The 24886-nt window shown below is 42.5% G+C and overlaps 1 protein-coding gene across 1 annotated transcript in view; it reads right to left on the bottom strand.

Annotated features, from left to right (window-relative positions):
- robo1 (roundabout, axon guidance receptor, homolog 1 (Drosophila)) overlaps window positions 1-16201 on the bottom strand; it is a 429020-nt gene extending 412819 nt beyond the window's left edge. Inside the window, exon 1 of the mRNA XM_072460422.1 lies at window positions 15989-16201. The gene's annotated coding sequence lies outside the window, so the exon portion shown is untranslated. The remainder of the gene's footprint in view (window positions 1-15988) is intronic.
- Window positions 16202-24886: the final 8685 nt, after the last annotated feature.

Genomic DNA, 24886 nt, shown 5'->3' with positions numbered 1-24886 from the left:
CAGAGGGATAATCACACATGCGTGTTAAGGTCTCCGTGTCGACATTCACCAGAGCATGCGCCTGTGTTTATAAAGGTGTTTGTGTCTCGGAGCTAACTCAGCACAGGGATTTGGATTACAGAAGAAAAACAGCCTTTTACCAGATATACAAAGCTCCCGATTGTCAAGAGAAGTGCATTTCTGTAACTGAATAGACTATAGTGAGACAAGCCTCGAGTTATGAAGCTACAAATGTATTTCAACATCAATTTGGATTTTTATTTGGAGAATGATTCAAAATCTTTATTACTATTGTGTTTTGTGCATTCTATTAATTATGAATCTATTGAGCGAGATCACAAAAACTTTTCAAAACACTGTTTGCATAATAGAATGTTTTGTAAAATCACTCCCTAAAGTTAAACCAATGATTCTGGGGTGTTTGTTACATTGACATGAGAATTAGCCTCTGTCTGGTTCAACAGCTTCACATTAGATCAAGCAAAACATCACACGGTTTTATAATAACGTGTACTTCTCACAAACATCCTTTAGTCACTCTGCAGCAAGAGCTCTATAGAAAAGCAATCAACTTCAAAACCTGCCTACCACCCACACTGGACCCCTTCCAATTTGCCTACCGCCAGAATAGGAGCACGGAGGATGCCATCTCTACGGCACTACACTCCGCCCTTGCTCACCTGGACAAAAACAACACCCATGTGAGAATGCTGTTCATTGACTTTAGCTCAGCATTCAACACCATCATCCCCTCCAAACTGATGACCAAACTCAGTGACCTGGGTATCGATGCTTCCCTCTGCAACTGGGTTCTGGACTTCCTAACCAACAGACCCCAGTTTGTTAAACTGGAAAACCACACCTCCTCTACACTCATCCTGAACACCGGTGTCCCACAGGGCTGTGTGCTGAGTCCTCTCCTCTACTCCCTCTTCACCCACGACTGCACACCTGTACATGGTTCTAACACCATTGTCAAGTTTGCAGACGACACAACGGTGGTTGGCCTCATCAGCAACAACGATGAGACGGCGTATAGAGAAGAGGTTCAGCATCTGGCAATGTGGTGCGCCGCCAACAACCTGGCTCTCAATACCAAGAAGACCAAAGAGCTCATCGTGGACTTCAGGAAGTGGCACACACACCCCCATCCTTATCGACGGGACGGAGGTCGAGCGTGTCACCAGCTTCAAGTTCCTGGGTGTCCACATCTCCGAGGATCTCTCTTGGTCTCTCAACACCTCAACCCTGGTCAAGAAGGCACACCAGCGTCTCTTCTTCCTGAGGAGGTTGAAGAAGGCCCACCTGTCTCCTCTGATCTTGGTGAACTTTTACCGCTGCACCATCGAGAGCATCCTTACCAACTGTGTCTCAGTTTGGTATGGCAGCTGCTCTGCTGCGGACCGGAAGTCACTCCAGAGGGTGGTGAAAACTGCCCAACGCATCACAGGTTCCTCACTCCCCTCCATTGAGACTGTCCAGAGCAAGAGGTGCCTGCGGAGGGCGCGCAGCATCGTCAGAGACAGCTCTCACCCCAGCCACCAACTGTTTGCCCTCCTCCCCTCCGGGAGGCGCTACAGGGTGCTCCGTTCCCGGACCAGCAGGTTCAGGAAAAGCTTCCTCCCTGCAGCGGTCATCCTGCTGAACTCTCTACCTCAATGTCCCCCCCCCCCCACACACACACACACACAGACATGCACATACAGAGACTGTAGACTGCCACACACACACACAGTGATTGTGGACAACTGCTCACACCCCATACTGCCCCCTACTGTACATTCTGTATTTATTCACTGATTCACTTTACATACTCTGCACTTTTAACTGCTGTTTTGCACTTCTGGTTGATGCTAACTGCATTTCATTGTCTTAGTACCTGTACTCTGTGCAATGACAATAAAGTTGAATCTAATCTAATCTAATCTAACTTGTCATTAATTGTATTTTAATCAAGTTGTTATTTTAATTTAGTTTTATAAAGAACAGGCAGAGCAGTCTCTTACAATTCTCTTTCTCTCTCTTATTATTTATGTACATTTCTCTTTCGACTTTCTTTTTTTCTATCTACTCATTTGATTTTCCTACCTAAAAAAGACATAAAAAAAAAAAAAACAATTAGCAGGTGATCCCTGGACCAAACTCCATGGTCATGTTCCCCGCGACCTCTGTCCCACTCTGCTGACCCCACAGCGGGTGAAGTGTGCCCCACGCTGCCCCCGGTGGACAGGTGGGCGGACACATGTGTTTACAGAGCTGTCAGAGTGTTCCCCAAGGGCCCCTCCTCCTTGACAGCCCCCGCCCACAACGCTGCAGGAACTCCGTCTGTCAGCGCTGCTCTGACGGACACCAGTGAGGTCTAGGAACCGCTGAGACATGGCCCGTTCTGACCGACAGCCAAATGTATGTGGGAGGTGTTGTGGTTGAATCAATGTGAAGGTGAGACACTGCAGGGGGAAAACTTCAATAAATTACATAAACGTCAATGATTAAATGATGTCAATGTCAAGATGTAACAAGTTTTGCTTGTAGGGTCTTGCCTTAAAACAAGGCAGTGCAGGGGAATAGCAAGCAAGCAGAATGTATTTGTAGCGCACTATCCATAATTTAAAGTGCACATTCACATACAAAAAGTAAAAGCATAAACAATCACACATTAAAATCAATTGTAAAAGAGTAAAATACATAAAAATACAGGAAAAATCTTAATGGAGATCTATAATGCTAAATCAACTTTTAGGAGCTTAGGACTGTTTCCCCTTATCATTTAACCAATTTAGTAGTATTCAGAGTCATGCATATTTGAGGAATCTTTATTCTCCAGGTCTTCATCCACTTCTTTCAGCAATTACATTTTGTTAAACTGTGACATATGCAGGTATCCCTGCGGTAGCGTTGCATGGCCATTTTGATACAATTGCCATTGTCAACTGCAGCTCTCCAAACGGCCGCTTTACGGCGATGTGAAACACTGGGGGTTTTCAACCCGGAAGAAAGTCGACTTGGTTTTTTAAACACAGCCGTGTACTCATGTGATGGCATGAGGTGACCATCCCCCCGCATGACAGGGACCGAGTATACTGCCGCATTATCAGCATTAGCAGCACAAGGCTTTTTATACATTGGCCATATGGCATACACATAATAAGCTCTCACTCTCATCTATTCATGCTGTAGCTTGTATTTTCTCTCCGTCTCATCTCGTCTCAACAAAAAGGCTGAAGGGGACATAAGACCGCTCAATACCACACGGGCCAGAGTAGCACCAGGAGGACTTTATAGCTCAACCGCTAATTAAACTATATCACACTTACTGTCTGTGTTATTGTTGGTTATTTTTTATGGATGTAATGGAGTTGAAAAGTTCCTTCCACAAATCCACAAACAACAAGACTTTATTTGGCGCTCCGAAATAATTTATATTATATACAGTCAAGGGCAGAGTGGCAATCGGATTTGTAATTTAATTGCAATTTTAGTGTAAACATTAAGCTTTCCCACAATGTATAGTTGCTGTAGCTTAAGAAAACTCTTTTTCCATTGGAGTTAATGGGAACAAAAGCCCAAGCCATCCCTGATCAGGGACAGTGGGCCTTAACAGGGTACAAGTGTAGCCTTTTGTCTTGACATTTAGCTGACTCAATTAGACTTGGAGTAAAGTAAACTTTGGAGACTAAACAACAGTTCTCAGTTCAGTTCTCTGGAGAAGCAAGGTAAGATTGTTTTCTTTAGTTTTAGGCAAATATGTGGAGCCCAAAGATAAATCTGGTGTGAAATGAGTTTGTGATTGCGACATAACATGTTCCCTGTGTGCATGTGTGGTGAATCTCACCGTGCATCGTGCTGGAACAGCGGTGCCATGTGATCTCTTATGATCTTTGCTTTCTCCTTGTGTTGTTACAGCAGAGTTATTATTAGTTATTGTACTGACAGGGTTTTGGCTGGTTGTGAGCGGTGGACCAAGTTAGTACAGATGCTGGCAAATGCGTAAATATTGCAATTGGCTGTGCCATAATGTCATCAATTCATCATACTACCTTTGGGCTGCAGCGCTAACTGTGGAGAAGACTGGTGTTCTTCCTTAAATATGAAATGAAAACATTACACAATCAACGCTCCCTCAAATGATACAGAATCCATTGCACCTTTTCGCAATGGTTTGATGGTTTTGAGCATAGGCCAATGTGGCATGACACATGAGGTTTCACCAATTTTTTTTGCCATTGTTATTGGCAAAAACAAGAAATGCAGCAGAACATAGGCATCGATGTGATTTTCCGCAAAAAATCTCCCAAACTCCCACTTTCTACGTTATAGGCCAATTTCCTCTTCAAAGGTAATATTATTAATGCAGAGATGGCTTAAAGTTTTGTTAATGTTTGAGTGCCACCACAGATGCTGTTCCTTGCTGCCCCCTCCCCTCACTCGCCCCCTGCCAAACCAAATCCTAGCTACGCCCCTGGCCTCAGATTATCAGTGTCTTGTTAATCATTGATTCAGCAGAAATCCGCAAAGTGTTTACGTTTGTTTTGATATGGATGGACCATGGGTGTCCCATGATTGGTTAATCCACCTGCCAATTACGCTCATCTGAAAAGGCCGAGATTAACGCAGTGACCAGAGTAAACACTCTGGATTTTCCAGGCCACATATGAAACAATGAATGAAAACTTGATAGAGCCAAGTTTGACTTTCTTGCTTCATTTTGTTGACATATTAGATACAAAAAGCATGTAAAAATGAGGGTATTTTGAATGTCTTATTTAGTACATATTTAACATATTTATTAAACTGGATTTGGAACAAATCATTTGGTGCAGTCCGAGACTCCAAAACTTTGGTGTGTATAGGTGCTACTTTAAAGTCTTTATGTCTGTGGGAGGAAAATGCATTTTGAGAAAACGGCCTTTGAAGTTACAAGTTCCCATACAAATCTGTGGATTCAATGAAATAATGAAACACCTTTAAGTGTGAACTGAACAATGTTGTTGTTTTCATGTGAAAGTTGGAAGAAAAAAAAAAGTAAGAAAAACATGAATTGTGTTCTCTACATTTGTCCCATCCTTCAATGTCACCCAGTATTTATTTCACTTCCCTGCACTTAACTTAATGTGTGTTAGATGCATTATGAACTGGAAATATAATGTTTTAAGTTTGGACCTGAGTGTCGTGTGTGGATAAACAGAACAGGAAACAGCTCTAGCTAACTTGCACTTGCTTTGTTTTGCTAAGTCTGCCCGGTCAACATATAAGTTAGCATCACTAGATAAAACAATGGTTTAATCACAAGCTCAAGTCATCATTTAGAAAGGGATGATTCTTATCCGATGATTCTTATCCATCTTGCACAATGGGGTCTTGAACACAACTTTGTGCAGTTAATACATAATATACAAAAATACAGAATATGTCTCCTTTTATTGAGTCGTATAAGCATATTTATCTTTTCTTGGATTTGATTAGATACTGTGACATCTGTAATGACCAATAAATGTAAAATCAATAACAAACGTGCAACGCTGGTCTCGCCTCATCTCTACCTGGCGATGCGACGCTCTTTGTCCTGCGGAGGAAGACGGAGAGAGGGAAGAGAGAACAAGGAGGAGAGGCGGGGAGAGGTGGGGGGAGGGGGGGTTTGTACAGACAGCACCTTCACCTCTGACCCTCCATCTGCAGGTCGACACTAAGCCCACGCAGAGCACTGTCAGCGGGCCACACATTCTCCAGGAGCAGCCTCATGTTTTGAACCAAAATATTACCACAGAATTGCAAAAAATATCACTTGACATAGACTTTTTTCCATTTCTTTGTGATGTGCAATGTATTTTTGTATTTCTTTGTAGCAATCTAAATGGTAGGTAGCACTTGAAACGACATAGTATACCGGGTTGTATAACTGTTTACCCTCTGAGTCATAAGTAAATGCTTCACCCACTACATTCAATATTGTATGAATCTAAAAAAGTAAAAGAATATTTTGTATCACTTGAAAATAACTACAGCTTGATAAGGCATGAACAAATGTCTTTTTTATGGTTCATTCTTAGTTACTACTTTATTAAGAGGTTAATCCAGTAGTTATTAAGCCTAAATCATTCTTACTAGATGATTTGATCATTATGATTTAAGTCTTTCTTCATACTTTTTTTAGGCTATTAAAACTGTTATATTATGTAGTTATTATTATAAACACCAAACGAGACTGACAATTATTTTCCACCCTGGAAAGCTCTTAAAAGGACGCCCAATTCAAGCAACACTGAATAAGACCTTGGGATTTCTACCTTTGATGTCTGAGTGTTTTTGTGAGGCTCAGAGCTCAGAGGATTATAGTAAAGAGCGCCAATGAAGCCAAATACCACTACAGACATGTTTTTGGCTCTAACCACATCTAGTCACTGTAGTCCAAAAAGCAGACAACGCATAATGCACTTGGCCCGGACAGGTTATGTTAATGTGCCTGGTCAGATGTTTGGACAGGCGCTGGGCTAACACAGCTGTATCTTCACTGTGAAAAAAGTATTGACATCAAACAAGGTGTGTGTGTGTTTGGACAGTGTTGTATGTGAGCAGGATATCCTTTTGTTCATAGTTAAAGATAGTTGAACAGTCTGTTAGTTCTAGAATCTTTGTTGTTTAAAACTGACCTGGGGGTCCGGTTAGAATTCTATATTAAGTAGTATATAATTTGCTGCTTAACTGTCAGATAGAATAGTTGATTAGTTGACCTGGTTAATGGTTCATATATCTGAATTTACTGGGCCAATTCACATGAAATAAAAAATGGCACAGATATCTTCTCTGTCAGAACAAATAAACAAAAGGGATATCATTTTTTTCACAACAGCCTCAGAATGTGGTGCCATTATTTATTCAACTCAAAAGACGTGATTGTCGTCAATTGAAAGGACTTTAAACCATGAGATTAACGTGACATGAGAAAGGTCAACGTTTGTCTATTTTGGACATTTCTTTTTAAAACACTCAATCTCCCATAGAGTTACACAGGCCTAACACCACACTGTCTTTATGCAGAGGATAGAGGCGTGGGAGCTGTAGTTTCCCGCACAAAAGTTTTCCAAGGAACAAAATAATTATCTTAGGGTTCGGGCCAAGAATCTAAACTCCAGACTGGACCCAATTAAAAGGCCATTGGCTTCCTGTTTATTTATGATATGTTGGTGCTACTGGTGATATTTTGCCAACGGTGCTAGATTTTCATCCCTCTGAAATCCATGAATAGGCCTGTCCAACATGTCATCACCGAGGACAACATGCCTCCAGGCTTCTCCCATCAAAACACTACTTTTTCACCCCAGTGATCCTCTCTGTTTCAGCTCATCACTCACACCATACGCCCCCCTCTACCCCCAGCACCCCTTCTAATAACCTCCTCCTCCTCACCCCCTCGTCAGATTATTACTGTCCCTTACCCCACATGAGAGTAATAGCACACGGTTGACTGACAAAAGCCTCCAGGGGGCACCACCGTCAGTAAAAGGGACTTGGAGACACCCTGCGGCGATGACCTAAGCCCAAAGACCTGCTCGGGTCGGCCGCCCGGGGGCTCGTCCGGGACATTTCTGTCACGTGTTCTGGACAGGGACAAGATAAATTGACAAAAAATGGACAATAAAAGCGGGGCCCGTGCCGAGGGGCCCCGGGGAATCGAGTTTCGGCGGGCTGAGGGAGATGGAGGAGATCATAACCTCTCGTGTCATCTGCTCCACCTCTGCTGTATGTTGTCGTGCAGCCTAGAGGGGATGTCGGGAGCTCAATGGACCAGTTAACTGTCAATAGTGAAGTCATGCTTTTTTGTTGTATTTTATTTCACTCCGGTTTTTCAAAAATGTAGTATTGTTTTTTTTCAAAATAGAGTTGTATCAAGTTAAAGATGAGTTATATACAATCACAAATTTCACAATTATATTAGTTATTTGAGTTGATGCCATCAGGGAGAAGGTGCCATCAAAACTGCACACAAGTCGAGGGAATATGTAATCAAAACTGATCTCAGGTGTGAAATATCTGTAAATATAAATATATAAATAAATAATTCACTTGAAGGAGACACTTGTGGATTATCTATTTCTTATCTTATTTAAAAAAAACAACTCCAACATCTTTCCTTGCCAAAGATGATTCCAATGGATTTGTAGGACAGGACGATATTACAAAATAATTAATCATAATATAACATCCACAACAGTATAACAATTGTATTATTACATTATGAATATGAATGATTTTCTCCTTTCTCTCTGTCAGCGGTCTCTCGCCTCAGACTCATTACCCCGTCCTGTTCACTGGGGGATTTACCCGCTGGGCCCGCGTGCCTTCCCATCGCCTTCATTCCCACGTTTGTCAGCGTTGTTGGTTTTCCAGACCGTCTGTAATGTCTTATTCATTTTCTGCTGCCGTCTCGTCTCCAAACATGTTTAATCCTGTTAGATAGAAGGTATTACTCTTGCACCCCACACACACACACATGTCGGCCCAGATGTGGCGTGGAGGCATATCATACAGGGATTAGAGAGATTTAGAGAGAGTGGAGACAAGGCACATTCCGCTAACAAGAGGGCCCCGGAATGGTCCTCACGTCGCCTTTATCCTTACTGATTACTGCGGCTGGATCAGAGACACAGCTTTAATGCCTTAATAGCTACCAAACAATTTAAAGACCCTATGAGGTAAAGACTGCTGCCCCCGCGACCCGGCCCCAAATAAACAGAAGAAGATGGCTAGATGGATGGATGGATGGATGGGAGGAAGTATCAGTATGTGATCATAAAACCCTTATTCAAAGTTTTGTCCCCAGACTCTTTCAGATCATTTGTCAGATACATATGACCCAAATATTTTCACGTTTGGCATTTTTATTTATATATGAATATTAAAAGATTGCTCAAATGTGTACAACTTTGTGTGGGTAAATGAGAATGGGAAAACCATTATAACACAAGCTGGTATAGCCCCTCATTCATCCAGGAGTGATCAGTCGTGAAAAAAGTTTCAAAGGTAGTCATGTGGACAGTTTTAAACAGTTAAAAGCTCTTACAAATCCATATTGCGTCATTATAATTCTCTTTGAAGTGAGTAGCCACTCTGCCGTCTGCCGCCGCGCTGTGATTTTTACCAACAAAAACTCAAAAGAAAGGATTATTCTTCTAAAACATCTCCAGTTTGTCTCCAAATATGGATTAGTGCCATCAGGAGGCTTAAGACCAGAGGACACAGGGCCTTTTCTAAATCGTGGAACACTTTGCACATCAGAACTGCACAATCACTCGAGCACTTTCAATCCTTGCTCAAGACACACTTTTTTATCTTGTTGAATGTTGTTTTGTGTACGTCCTGTAAGCTCTGGCTGTTAATAAATGTGCTTTGTAAATACATTTGATGAGGAACCAGTGGACGCTGAGAAGTCAGACTAAACTCCACAGTTTCAAGAGACATTTTTTACACATGAAACCACCGCTTTCATCATGTGGCCATGCTAATAAACGTTATTGTTGTGAGGAACCTGGATTGGCTCCTCCCTGTTCCTCATGTTCTCTACCCTCCTTGTGTCGTTGGTGTGTCTCCTCCTGCCTGCTGGTTGGCTTGCTGTCCACTTGTACCTCATCAGTCCGACGAGACAACTCCACTTTGCCACTGCCAGTTCGTCCATTTTCTGTTGCGGTAAAGAACCAGTTATTCAGCCCTCTTACCTTTCATCCTCTGATCTATTGGTAAGTTTGATTCCTGTTTTTCCTCAGGCGGAGGTTATTTGGTTCCTGGAGCTGTGTCCCTGAGCATCTTTGAATCTAATGACTTGAGTGATTTGTTGTTGTGGTTGTTGTTAAAGATCTTTTATTTGGAACTTTGAATCTGCAAATGGTGCTTTTTCTTCAAGACATACCAGTTATTTACTTACAGACCTAACGTTTCCTGTCTCATTTCCTGCTGTCCAAGTGCTGTATTGAAGGATCAGACACAAAGTGCGTACTTTATCAAGCTTTCAGAGCTGCTGTGGACGAGGAAGCTTAGATAAAATGTCTGCAAAGTTAGTTGTGGCAAGTTTTTGCTGCATTTAAGTGTCAGCAACTCGTCTGCAGTAGATAAGGATCAAAACCCCAAACTTTTGTCTGCTTGAAGTATGGCCCCTTTTCGTTTTCAGTGAAATGTGCTATTTTTTTTTACTATCTAACAGTGGAGAAAGGCTTCTACTTACAGTGACACCCTCAAAACTGTGACGACAACTAATGAGTCCCGTGACTGAAACCCGTGATCAGTATATTGCTGTTCAGAAATGATGTGTTACATGTACAGTGCTTAGACTTCTGTCTCACAGTCTCACAAATAGTGCCGGTGAAAGCAGAGAATTGATCAAAGTTAAACCTCCTCCTCAGCTCCTGCAGCTCTCCTCCACCTCTTGCCACATACAGTCTCTTCTCTATCTTTCCTCCACCTCTCCGCCGTCTCTCCATCTCTCCGACCAGACAAAGGGCCAGTAGATGAAACGCACTTCTCTCTGGGAAACCAAATCAATGAGAGAGAGCCGCGCTGCCCACAACACTTCTATTCTCAACCACTCAACAAAAGACGAGGGCCTGCGCTGCATACGGACACCTACACCAGCAGTGAGGACGACTTGAGTTCAGAGTGTTACAAATATGATGGAAGTAAATACCTTACAGCACTACAGATTGTTGTATAGCCAGTTACAATCAACAATATAATGAAACCACGGTAATGTATGTTGGAATGAGGGAGCCACATTTATTTATAGGCATTGAATTTGGGAGGGAGTGCATAAGTATTTATTTAAAAAATGTTCTGTGTTTACATAAGTACATTGCAAATACAGTATGTTGTTGACCGTAGTTATGTTATGTTCCAGTTTATTATTAAGGGCCTGAAAAAAGCATAATATGTCTAAGAGACTGGATAAAAAGCATTGAAATATCACTATTGCACAATTTAACATAAACATCTCCTAAACAGGTCTAATGTATAAGGTGGTTTGTCATCTCCTCTACTTAAGCAGTTTGTCGGTGTTATGGTATCCACGGCATAAAGGCGCTAAGTTTAAGTTTATACTCATTTATTCATGTGTCCAGCATTTTTGGAGCACAAATCACGCGTTTCGTTATCCAGAAGAAGGACCAAATCAAACCCTGTACCAGCAAAAATGGATGAGAAATTGATTGTGGCCTTGTGTAAAGCAAAGCCACTCTCTATACCTGGTCCTCCATCACACCAAGAGATCAGCCACACCGGGAATAACAAAAACTCTTCAAAAACCTGTCTTCAAGATACACAGGCGTCCAACTAGGGATCTCAGGAGCCGTGGTGTGAACGTAGCAGAAGAGACCCCACACATCGGGTTAAAGCGGCAGCCCAGGGAGACTTTGTTGTTCCTCAGAAACATCAGAGCGCTGCCCTCTGACAGTCTTTTCAAAAATGATTTAAAACATGGTTCACAGCAAATCAGAAATGCCAACATTAATCTGCTAAATCTGCCTTGTCCTCCCCTTACTGCTTTTCTGTTTTTTTTCCTCTGTTTTCATGGTTCCTTTTGAAATAGTTTACAGTTTGGCTTTATTATTCCTCTCTTTGATAGTATATTGCTATTACACACTGTTATTTTAATATGCTTTCATGTATTTTTTCACTGTTGTAGTATCATGTTGGATATTTTCTTGTTTAATCAATATTGCTTTTAGGGAGACAATTTTAGTTTCTTAGAGCAAGCTTTATTTCCCTGCCAGCCCTGTTCACAAAAGACAAGACAAGATTGTTTTCTAAATTCTTCACTGCACCACAGAAAACTTTGTGCCGCAGGATTAAAAAAATGCTGTACACCAAAAGAAATGTATGAGTTTTCATCATCATCGAAGCATTTTGAGGCATTTTTGAGAAAAAATTTAATAAACATAGAAAAATAAAGAATAACAATATTAATGAAGATTTGTGCAACCGCAATTAAATAAATAAAGTATTTAGGATGATATATATATATCTCTATGTGGTAAAAAGAGCTAATCAAAGATGATGTTACATCTCAGTGGGACTTAATAACATCAGCTGCCCAGGAATGATAGGTGGAAATGAGTACTTGAGCTACAACTTGCTATAATGCATCTCTCCTGCTAAGGTTTATGTATATTGTGCACTGTCCCTATCCCAAATACATAAACTAAAGATGGTCTTTCTTAAAACTTCAAACGAACAAAAGCAGCATCCGAGACAACAAGGGCACACGTGAATTGTCCCTTTTTGTTGCAACTTGCACTGGGACAGTTTGCAGCTGAGAGTGAAGCAGCTGGTATGAGAATCAGTACCTCCAAATCTGAGGCCATGGTTCTCAACCGGAAAAAGGTGGCTTGCCCTCTCCAGGTGGGTTGGGAGTCCTTGCCCCAAGTGGAGGAGTTCAAGTATCTCGGGGTCTTGTTCACGAGTGAGGGAAGGATGGAGCGTGAGATTGACAGGCGGATCGGTGCAGCGGCTGCAGTGATGCAGTCGCTGCATCGGACTGTTGTGGTGAAGAAGAAGCTGAGTTGAAAGGCAAAGCTCTCTATTTACCGGTCAATCTACGTTCCTACCCTCACCTATGGTCATGTCCCACTCCTCTTGCCCAAACTCAGATCCAATATCATATCAGGCTTTTACTAGATTGTAAATTATAAAAAATCTGCTCCAACGCTTGCTAAACAGTAATATTTGAGTTTTGCTGGAGATCCGATCAGAAAGAAAGCTAAGCACATGTGTAAAGCAGACGAATAAACCCCGCTGCATCTACAGCTTAAGCTTAAGACAGATATTTGTATCGTTGGCAGGCAAAGAGTTAATGTACACTGTCCCTGTCAAATAAACAAATAAATAAATGATTGGTGATTGATGTACCGCAGATCCTATTCCATCGTCAGGCTTCTCTGCTTCATTTATTTAGATAACAGTAGCACTACATCAGGATTACTGTTCTGAACTCTAGACATTTTAACGATTGATTTTCCTTTTTTTGTGTTGCAGCTCGCGTTCACCAGACCTCCGATCAGAACCACAGGACCCCCACCTCTCCCATCAGCTCGGCCAGAATTAGTGAGCCCTCCTGGGGGAAGGTGGGAGGAAACAAGCGCACCTCAGGCATTTTACTGGAGCCAAAGTAAGAGTTTTACACTGCGTTAGCTGCGATAACACTGTCAGGAGAGAAGAGAGAGGTCCAGGGTGGAATTTACTCATGGTTCTGACTCTGTGTGGAAGAATACAGGTTTGTAAGATGTAGAAGTTCTGATAGATGAGAGATTAAGCCCACACAAATTTTATGACGCAACGTGAAGTGGTGAAATGTGTACAAAGCACCAAACTGTGTAAGTCTAAAATGAGAGAAGTTTTCTCAATGGAATAAGAGAAAATGTCTTCTGCCTTTGGCTTCTACAATTTCACAAATTAGCAACTGTGATTGGATAAGCAAAAACACAGAAGATTTGATGCTTTATCTTTGCTAGAGTAGACAAGGCTATTTGGGAATAAACTGATTTTAAAAGTTTTTAGCCAAAGCTGATCTATATTAGCCTGAGTGAGATGTGGTCATCATTCTGTCCTAATAAACTCTCTTTTGAACCAGCAACCAGTCACAGATCATCACACACCACAGTAACACACTTACACAGGAGGCAAAGGGTTATGTATACTGCCCAAGAGCACAGCATAAACTTGGGGTGGAAAGAATGAATTTGCAATTATGAACTCCTGAACATTTTGTTTGACCTTTGTTTAACCAGGAAGTCTGAAAAAAATATTGCATCTCTGAAGAAAAAGTTACAGGTCCGTTTTTTTTTTTTGTTTTTTGTTTTTTTTAAATATATATATCCAAATACCATGGTGCTGAGTATGAAAAAGCCAATTTTCCAAGCTCTTGGCTTAGTTGAAAAATAGTTTGGAGGAGGAAAAAAGACAGCAACTACCTGAGCTGAGAATTAAAGGAAGTCACAAATCTGTTTTTCTTCAGATAAAATGTAAAAGCAGCTTTTAGGGTCAAAATGAGACCGCTGAGCATCTTACAGCCTCCAAATTATTTATATCTATCCTTGACTCTGACAAACCCAAGCATGTACCACTGTGCACAGATACATACATACCACTGTGCACAGATACACACACACACGCACGCACACACACACACACACACACACACACATACCACTGTGCACAGAGACTCACACACACACCACTGTGCACAGAGACATACATACCACTGTGCACAGAGACACACACACACACACACACCACTGTGCACAGAGAAACACACACACGCACACACACACACACACACACACCACTGTGCACAGAGACGCACACACCACAGCGCACAGAGACGCACATACCACTGTGCACAGAGACGTACACACCACTGTGCACAGAGACGCACACACCACAGCGCACAGAGACGCACACACCACTGTGCACAGAGACGAACACACCACTGTGCACAGAGACGTACACACCACTGTTTACAGAGACGCACACACCACTGCATACAGAGACGTACACGCCACTGCGCACAGAGACGCACACACCACTGTGCACAGAGACGTACACACCACTGTGCACAGAGACGCACAAACCACTGTGCACAGAGACGCACACACCACTGTGCACAGAGACGCACAAGCTACTGCATACAGAGACGTACACACCACTGTACAGAGACGCACACGCCACAGCATACAGAGACATACACACCACTGTGCACAGACGCACAAACCACTGTGCACAGAGACGCACACACCACTGTGCACAGAGACACACACACAAACACACACACACACACACACAGAGAGAGAAACATGTGGCTGCTGCTCTCTGCTCCTTTAAGTCCATCAGCTGATGTCTCCTGTATTTAACCTGCTCCATTGCTCCTGTCGTCCATGTGCTGTTGCACCACAAACCAGCGTCTGCAAACTTTCAGCACCACCAGGATGGACAGCTCTGGTCAGAAGGCACCTGCTCCCACCTCCTCCTTCTCTTTCTCCTCTTGTTTCTGTTTCTACTTTTATTCCACCTCCTTCTTCTCTTATTACTCTTCCTCCTCTTTTACCTTCTCATTTTCTCTCTCTTCTTCTTTCTTCTCCCCCAGTTCTTTTTCCTCCTCCTCTTTCCTCCTCCTCCTCCTCTTCCTCCCTCTCCTCCTCTTCCCTCTCTTCCTCTTCCTCCTCTGTCCACTACACGTTTCACATGCCTCACGTAGTTGTCTGTCGCGATCTACTTTGGCACTAGAAATGTCTCTATTTTTCATTGATTCATTAAGAGAGAAATAAACTATGCCAATGCACTTTGATTGAGCAGCATCAAACAGTCCCGTTGTCTTTTTTTACTGTATACACTATATTTTACAAAAATATCATTATGCCAAGTGACGTAGTCTGAATGTGGCGTGCAAAAATGAAATTGAACTTCAAATATTGACACTGTAACGCAGTAATTTATATTGCAACAACGTAAATAATTTGTAATAACACCGAGGTCCTCAGTCATATATAATTTAACTTTTTCTTGTTCCGAGTTTAATACAGTATTAATACAGTAAGATATAATAATTAACATAATGTTTGTTTGAATATCGAATAGCACAATGATTTCCAATATTGTGCAGCGCTAACTTCAACAAATACTCAACAGAAAGTACTCAAAACACCGATACAATTCAGGCTATTTAACTTTAACGGTTTACTCACCCGTACTTCCCAATACTTCACGTTTTTAGAAGACGTGGGCACTTGCGTCTCTAAAGCTAAAACAATTGATCTATAATCAATACTGCCACAGAAAACGAGTACGTATTGTGACTTCTTTTGCAGCAGCCACAGACATTGCGATCAGTGGAGTAAACGCGCTTTTACGCACGGCACACACTGCAGCGAGTGTCCGAGCATCATCTTGATTCATTCAGAAAACAGCAGCATTACGCACCGTTCCAAAACCAACGCAACACTGCTCCACTTACCTCTCCAATAAAACAAGTGAAGTCACGTTTCTGTCGCTTACACGCTGCGCCACGCATCCATAACCAAACTTTTATCCGCAAATCCAGCTCCTAAAACGCGTCCAGGTGGCGGCGTAGACTCTCAAACGTGAATGGAAGCGCGAAAACTGGTGCTACTCGGTATTCCTTGTGGTAAAAGTCCGATTAGAAGTGTAGAGAATGATCAGACGTAACCCGGACTGCCGCACGTATCCTGCCCCGGCGAAGATGAGCGGAGCCCGGGGATCTAGAGCTGCACCGTGGCCGTCAGTGCAGCGGCGCAGCAGAGCAAAGTGAACACAAATGTGGCCATGCTTATTCTGCAGCAGCGGCGGAGAGCGAGAGAGCGCAGCCTCCCGGGTCCTAGAGCGCACGGAGCGGCCGCGGAACACGCACTTTTACGCACGGAGCACCCGCGGAACACGCACTTTTACGTACGGAGCCGGAGAGCGGAGGGAAGTACAAAGAAGACCCTTAAGGTGTTCCTTAAGGAAATCCATTCGTCCATGCATTTACTTATGTATCATAAGTAGTTATCATAAGGGTGGGTTGTCATTCTATATTTCTGCTTGTGAACGAGGGATTTTGGATCAAATAAAAAAATATGTATATTTATTCTCTGCTCACTATCCTGACCTGCAGTCAGAAAAAACTGACATTTTTAAATGCATTTTTTAAAATAATTTTGTTTTTAAAAGACCATAGACAAAGGGTTTTCACGGTGCAGAGACCTTTTGCTGTACCTTCCTGGTACTTTTTTTAGTATCAGCCCCCTATTGATGCACATTCACACATCATAGAGGGACTGGTCCCAGTCAGGACGACAAATAGATGTACAACACTGCCTTTGTTGGGAAACTATATTTAATAAATTCTTAACAAATTGCAAATAGTATTGACCTTATTCCACTCCGCCCACTTTTCCCTCTTTTTCCACCTGATCAGCACTTCCGTTGTAATCGCACTTCCGGTCCAGCGGGAACTTCGTTAGTTTAGATGGAGAACGTGGGAAAAGTCTTGCAGCTAAAACATGCCATAAAGTAGATTGTAGGTTGTGTAAAATGTCCAATATTCATGTGACCAACAAGTCAACACTGCACCTGGACCTGAAAACCACTTTTTAGTGCATGTAGAACTTCTCTGGAGGTCGGCAGCCCTGTGTTAACTTGTACAACCGGAAGAAGGATTACATCGTATGTCGTGCCCAGGCGGGCTTCTGGAATAGGGGATAGGGTTACTACCCTGGGGGCTTCCATAGAATGTTTAGAATAAATACTGTAAGATAAGGCAGGGAACAACTAGTTGTGGTTTCACACAACACTTTCTGTTTCGCATACTCAAACTTTCAGCATCCCCGGCCCCTGAGCCCCTGAGTCGTCTCACATGCAGAGAACTCCCATTTCCATGTGCGTCGATGGGACCCTGACTTCTATTTGGATTTCAAATTGAATTTTCACATTGATGCATTTATGTATTCCATCAGCCTCACTTCATGCATTATGCTCCACCTGTTTCTCTCTCTTTATCTTTCCACCTCTGTGTTTCTCTCTCACTCCATCTCTCCCTCTTCTCTTTTTCTCTCCCCACTTCATTGTCCTTCCCTTCTCTCTCACTCCTGTCTCTCCCTCTGCTCTCCCAATTTTTCTTTTCCCTTCCCTCCATTGTTCTCCCTCCCCTCATCTCGCTCTACTATCAAAATGTTCTCCCCTTTTTCTTTCCCCACTCGTGATTTGCCCTCCACCCTTTATTTCCCTTCTCTCCTGTCTCTATCATTCCATTTTTTATCTCTCCCTTTTTCTCTCCCTACATATCGCCTTCTCATTCTCCCTCCTCTTGTGTTTCTCTCCCTCCTTTTTCTATTGTCCCCTTCTTTGTAATTTATTCTTCTCCTCTTATGCTCCCGCTTTCTATCTACTCCTACATCGATCCCTACTCTTTCTCTCTCTCTCTCTCTCTCTCTCTCTCTCTCTCTCTATTTCTCTTCCTCCCCTACGTTTCTCTCTTTCCCTCTCCCTTCTCCCAAGACAATTCCCTTCTCTCATCATTGAATCCCCCCTCTCCTATACTGCTCTCGCTCTAATTCTCTCGAGCCCCTTTAATTTCTCCATTTCAATCTCTCCTACTCCTCTCTACTCTCTCTTTCTCTCCCCTGCTCCTCTCGCTCTCTCCCCTGCTCCTCTCACTCCCTCCCATGTTCCTCACTCTCGCTCTCACCCCTGCACTTCAGTTTATCTCCCCTGCTCCTCTCGCTCTCTCCTCTGCTCTCCTCTCTCTCCTCTGCTCTCCTCTCTCTCCCCTGCTCCTCTCGCTCCCTCCCCTGCTCCTCTTTCTTGCTCTCTCTCCTGCTCTCCGGTCTCTCTCCCCTGTCCCTCTTTCTCGCTCTCTCTCTCCCCTGCTCCTCTCTCTCGCTCCCTCCCCTGTCCCGCTCTCTCCTCTGCTCCTTTCGCTCCCTCCTCTGCTCCTTTCTCTCTCTCGCTCCCTCCCCTGCTCCTTTTTCTCGCTCTCGCCCCTGCTCTCCAGTCTCTCTCCCCTGTCCCTCTCTCTCGCTCTCTCTCTCCCCTGCTCCTCTCGCTCCCTCCCCTGCTCCTCTTTCTTGCTCTCTCTCCTGCTCTCCAGTCTCTCTCCCCTGTCCCTCTCTCTCGCTCTCTCTCTCCCCTGCTCCTCTCACTCCCTCCCCTGCTCCTCTCTATCGCTCCCTCCCCTGCACCTCTCGCTCCCTCCCCTGCTCCTCTCACTCCCTCCCCTGCTCCTCTCTATCGCTCCCTCCCCTGCACCTCTCGCTTCCTCCCCTGCTCCTCTCACTCCCTCCCCTGCTCCTCTCTCTCGCTCTCTCCCCTGCTCCTCTCGCTCCCTCCCCTGCTCCTCTCTAGCTCTCGCTATCTCTCTCTCTTCCCCATGTTCCTCTCTCTCTCTCTCCCCTGCTCCTCTCTCTCGCTCCCTCTCCTGTCCCGCTCTCTCCTCTGCTCCTTTCGCTCCCTCCTCTGCTCCTCTCTCTCTCTCGCTCCCTCCCCTGCTCCTTTTTCTCGCTCTCTCCCCTGCTCCTCTCGCTCCCTCCCCTGCTCCTCTCTCTCTCTCTCTCTCTCTCTCTCTCTCTCTCTCTCTCTCTCTCTCTCTCTCTCTCTCTCTCTCTCTCTCCCCCCTGTTCCTTTCTCTCTCCCTCCCCTGCTCCTCTCTCGCTCTCTCCCCTGCTCTCCAGTCTCTCTCCCCCTCTCTACACTGGCCCATGCAGAGCAGAGCACATCCTCAGACCCATGTGTTCTCTATAGGAGGGCTAAATGGTAAATAGGACGTAACCTCAGCCTGTCAGTCGGCTCGCACTGAATTTTAACTCCCAATCCGTCTGTCTGCAGCCCAGGAGGTCAAAGTTCGAGTCTGACTAGAGAACGCCAGTGTGAACGCCTAATGCTAACTGTGAAGGCAGCAAAAAGGAATTTCAAATGAGTTAAAATTCAAAATGTTGCAATATTGCTTTAAATAGTTTGGATGAATTTGGATTCAATTATTTTAACTTGATTATCATGTTACTGTTTTTTATTTAAATGTAATTCATGTGTTTAAATGAACAATTATAATTTTATTCTTATTTACTTTTATATAATATAAACAAAAAGGTTAGGTGCTTTACTTTGTTGTTTTATTTATACCCAATTTTACTTCATACACAAGAGTAACTAAATGTACTTGAATTGTGAAAAAAAAAAAAAAAACTAAAAGCACAGTTGGCTAATTAATGATTATAATAACACTAACAATAAATGCATAATTAATCAATTACAAAAGAAAAAGAAGCCAGTTCAAACCATCAATAAAAAGTAAGTTAATATAGGTTTTAAAAGTTAAACCTTGACTAGTCTAATCTACTCTAATCAAAACTATTATGAACAAATAAAGATTAAATAAATAAACTGGCATGACTCACTTAACCACTCTTGCATGTCTAATGTCTTTAAAAAGCACAAGAGCAGGAGATTTTTGTTCTGTTGGTTCAATTAATAACAATTATGATTCATTATATTTAAACTCAATTAGTCTCAAGGTCCTTGTTTAGAGGTTGACATGACAAACGACACTAAAAATTGAATCAGACAACAGAAAGACGACTTGTGGAGAAGCCAATGGGGAGTTTACAGCCTGTTTCTGTGTTTTAATTGAGAGTTTGCACGCTGTGATTGGCTGTCAATGACACCAGGAAACACAGTGCACCCGGATGGGACTGACCAAAAGTTTGGCACTCCGTCGGGGGGAAACTTTAGACAATGTATTTATCATAATTTGGGTAATAACAAGGTGAAGATACTATGTCTATCTAGAGTTTATGTCTAGGAATCATACTTTTTTTGCAAATGTTTTGTTGAGGATAAAATGAGGGTTAGGATAAGAATCAGGTTTTTAAATGATTTGTTTTGTTTTATTCATGACTCGCGAAATCATGAATTGCCAAACTTATAGAGAATCCCACGTCTGAATGTCCAACACCGTTCACAAGGCTCTATTTAGTGGTCCGATTTTGCAGCCGGTGAAAAAGTAGTTTTTCAGTAGCAAAAAGTGTCCAGCGATAGCCACTAAACCATAGAGAGAGTCTAAAAAACAACAGCGGCAGGTCTTTACTGTAACATGGCCTGGAGGGTGGGGATGAGTGTGCATTTAAAAAAAAAAAAGGACTAACAGTCGCTGATTACTCAAATCGGCGACAGCAAAGTTGTTAATGTTAGCCGTGATTATGAATGCAATTCTGGTACGTCGCAAGCAGCTTGAGGTGTTAAAAGATTGATAGATTCCCAGGCAAAAATATATTTGTTTGGATATTTAACATGAGATCCCTCTAAACTAAAACTTGTATGAATAATATTAATTCATATATACTTACGTGTCAGACACATTTTTATAAATATTTATTACTGAAAAAACATTTTCCCACTGAAATTGTAGATAGTTTCACTCATAACTTGGAAAAGCACATTCTAAATGCTAACGACTGGAAGAACTGTGGCTGCCAAGTGGCCCACCATTACCATGTGTTTTGGGACTGTCCTCAGAAATATTGGACTGAGGTTAAAAAGCACCACAGAATGTTTTTGAAAGAATTTCAGAAATATGGGTCTGGGCCTAAAAACTCTTGCCATGGACACTGCGGTTGGATACTTTTGGAGCATACTTTTGGAAACAGGGAAGAAGGCCATCACAAAAAGAAGTCTCAAACAAACTTAAAGAACAATCAAAGACAGGAAACAAAATAATAGCAATTTGTAAAATAGAATACCTTAATTAAAAAACTTGACTAAATGGGACTTGAAAGTTAGATGTGGCATGTCAGGGGTGTCAACAGAGTGAAGAGAACCAAGAAGCAGGACAAAAGGGAAACTGAACAGAGAAGGAAGGGTGTTTCTATCCCTTATGTGTCTGGCCTGTCGGAAAAACTGCAGAGAATTTTCAGACAACACGAAGTCCCTGTTTATTTTAAACCAGGAAACACTTTAAGACAAAAACTGGTTCACCCTAAGGACAAGTTGCCGACTCAAAAACAGAGCAATGTAGTTTATTCGATCCAATGCAGTGAAGAAAGTTGTAAAGAACGTTACATAGGTGAGACGAAACAGCCTCTACACAAGAGGCTTTATCAGCACAGAAGAAATACTAGTTCAGGACCTCAGAGCGCCGTGCATCTCCATCTTGAAGCCACTAATCACTCGTTTGAAGACGGTGATGTGAAGGTTTTAAGCAGGGAGAAAAGATGGTTTGAAAGAGGAGTTAAGGAAGCTATTTTTGTTAAAAAAGAAAGACCTTTAAACAGAAATGGAGGGCTAAGATTCAATCTTCCTGGTATCTATAATGGTATACTGAACCCCTGGAAAGGTAAAGGACATTTAGATGCTAATCAGGTACTCAGGGTGGTTGAGCCAGGGTCTCACAAAGACAAAGAGGTTTCTAATAGCCCATTAAGATTCTGAATAGGCTAGCTTGGTAGATACAAGGGGGAGTTTCTGTTGAAACAAACAACTCTTTCTACTTCAGGAAGGCTCCTCCCAATGGGCGGGTCTTACCACAGAACAGTATTAATATCGGAGTTCTCGACCTAAATTCTGTTATTGACAATGACTCTTGGATGAGAGTCGAAACGTCTATTTTTTCAAACTGAGTCCAGATGACTACAACTGAAGCTTTTTCTACTTGAGCTGTTACTGTTAAAACCCAATCAGAGGACCAACAACGCCACCTAGACTTTAATGGGCCCAGGACCATATTGAACACATTAAAAGAAAGGCGCACAGATTTGTTGTTGACAAGAGGCACGTAGAAATTTTTAATATAGAATATGATTTATTTATAAATAAGTTATTTCTATCAACGATAAGTTTCTTAATAAAAACATAGTTCTCAGTGAAATTAAACATTCATCGTTATCCATAAAAACAATCACATTCATGTTGAGGTCAAGAAAAAGGCAAGGTCACGGAGCATGCTTGTCCCATCCCCCGTGACCGCTGGGAAACTTCTGCTGCGCACCCTTGACGGGCAACGGACGTGGTTAGTTCAGCCGACTACACACACATGGGACCCCAGCTTCCAGAACTACCAGACGCCAAAGCACAATCCAGGAGTTCCACATAGCGCGGAGTGTCGTGGGGCGTGAGCCTCACCACTGCACTGAGGACAGGAGAACAGGGCGTCGACAACAGCCCAATCTGAGGCGGAAGTGGGAGTAGCAGAGGAAGAAGAAGTGATTGAGTGGAGTGACACCTGCTGGCCAATTTGATTAAAAACCATCCACACCATCACGTTAGACAATTTAAGTTATCATTTTTTCGGTGGAAATTTTTCTGTGTCTTTTCACATTTGTATTATTTGTCTTGTACTTTGTCTTATTCTAGTGTTTTATGTTTTGTTAAATATTCAAAAAATGAAGAAAATAAATTACATAATCACATAAGGTCAATTGTTCTGGTAATTTTCACCGTTTAACTTTTTTGTACTCAGGAAAACATCTTGGCTACTTTTATCATGACATTTTATTGTGTATTTGTACTGAACTGTGAGAGAATAAGCAGCTAAGTTAGTTGCAATTGTAATGTATCAGTATATCACTGCTGCATGCATCTGCCCACATATTACAGATGGAAATCAGGAGTTTTCTTTTGTAAGATAAATGCATGTCTTTTATACATGGTTGAATAAAGATGAAACCAAACTAAAGTAAACTAATGTTAACCAGAACCTGTATACAAACCTTAATGATCTAAACTTCATCACTTTGAATGACCAATCAATCAAAATCACAACAGCAGTTGCCTCGGTGGGTAACAATGAAATAGAGAAGCAGTTTAGACAATGTCGCAGCATCCCCTGTCCTTAGACCCCCCTTCAGCGAGGAAAATCAAGGGGTCAACTCACAAGGTCAAGCTCCACTTTGAGAGTGTTGGCCTGCAGAGGAAACTCATCTCAGGTGATTGTATTAGGTGTTGAACTCTATTAAAGGCACTCTTACTTTAGCAGATTTAATTGACTTTTGAATTCAAAGAGACAATATAGAAATTTGGTCTTTCATACTACCTTTCCACCCTCGATATATGCTTATTATCTAAATTTGCATTACAAAAGCGAATAACAACTGCAAATCTAGTCCCGTTTCCATCCAGGCATTCAAGCACATACTGTATCTCATCATGGGATCATGGGATCCTCTTACAGAGACTGGAGGACTGGGTGGGCATCTCTGGCACTGCCCTAAATTGGTTAAGGTCTGGAAGACAGGGAATACTTTGTTGAAATTGGTAACTGTGTCTCAGACCACATGCCCTTGAACTGTGGGGTGCCCCAAGGGTCAATCCTGGGACCTCTTCTGTTTAACCTCTACATGCTGCCGTTAGGTCAGTTGATACGCAGCGAAAATGTGTCACAATTATGCAGACGACACTCAGATCTATGTCTCCCAGACGGCAGGTCTGGGAACTGCATCCAGCAGATCAGTGTGTGGATGCAAAACAACTTTCTCCAGCTGAATTCAGACAAGACTGAAATCACCGTCTTTGGCCCACAGAAACAAAGATAAAGTGTTAGCGGTCACCTCCAGAGTCTCGCTCTAAAACCTACAAACCAAGTTAGAGATCTGGGGGTAATAATGGACTCAGACTGTAACGGTCTGCTCACTGGTCTCTCAAAACGAGCTGTAAAACAGCTGCAGTACATCCAGAACGCTGCTGCTCGGGTCCTGATTAGAACAAGGAAGTACGATCACATTAGTCCTGTTCTCAGGTCTCTGCACTGCCCCCTGTGGCTCAGAGAATAGACTTTAAAGCAGATTTGCATGTGTACAAGTCACTCCATGGCCTAGCACCAAAGTACATCCTGGACATGTTAGTGCCATATGAACCATCTTGGAGTCTGAGGACCTCAAGGACCGGCCTCCTGCTGGTGCCAGAGTCAGGACTAAACATGAGGAATCTGCGTTTCAATTTGTTAGTTAAAATCTGGAACAGTTTTGTTTAGCTGAGCATATGACTGAAAGGATTTTATTTGTACTCTTCTCTTTTATGTCTTTATCTTTTTTGTGGTTTTAATGCATTTTGTCCTGTTTATTTGAAGCACTTTTAATTGCCTTGGATGACTTGTGCTCTATATATAAACTTACCTTGCCTATTATATACTAACGAAATCCAAAATGGCATGAGTTTAGGGTTCTGAATGTATAACATCCGCAGTTGTCTTTGTCAGTATTTGTTGGACATTTCTATTCCACGCTGGTGCAGAGGACAGTGGGAAAATGAGGAGTCAGCTTCCTGTGCACCGCTCGATCTGCAGATTCTGCGCCACATCTGCAATTTGTTCATCATCTTAACAATAAATGCTACAACGCCATAAGGACAGGCATTAATCTGCAAATAT

Source organism: Eucyclogobius newberryi, unplaced genomic scaffold, assembly GCF_026437365.1.
Source record: "Eucyclogobius newberryi isolate DKJ021-1_F unplaced genomic scaffold, fEucNew1.0.hap1 SCAF_10, whole genome shotgun sequence".
Classification (NCBI taxonomy): Eukaryota; Metazoa; Chordata; class Actinopteri; order Gobiiformes; family Gobiidae; genus Eucyclogobius; species Eucyclogobius newberryi.
The sequence above is the reverse complement of the archived record's forward strand: the minus strand, read 5'-3'. Positions and strand labels throughout refer to the sequence as shown.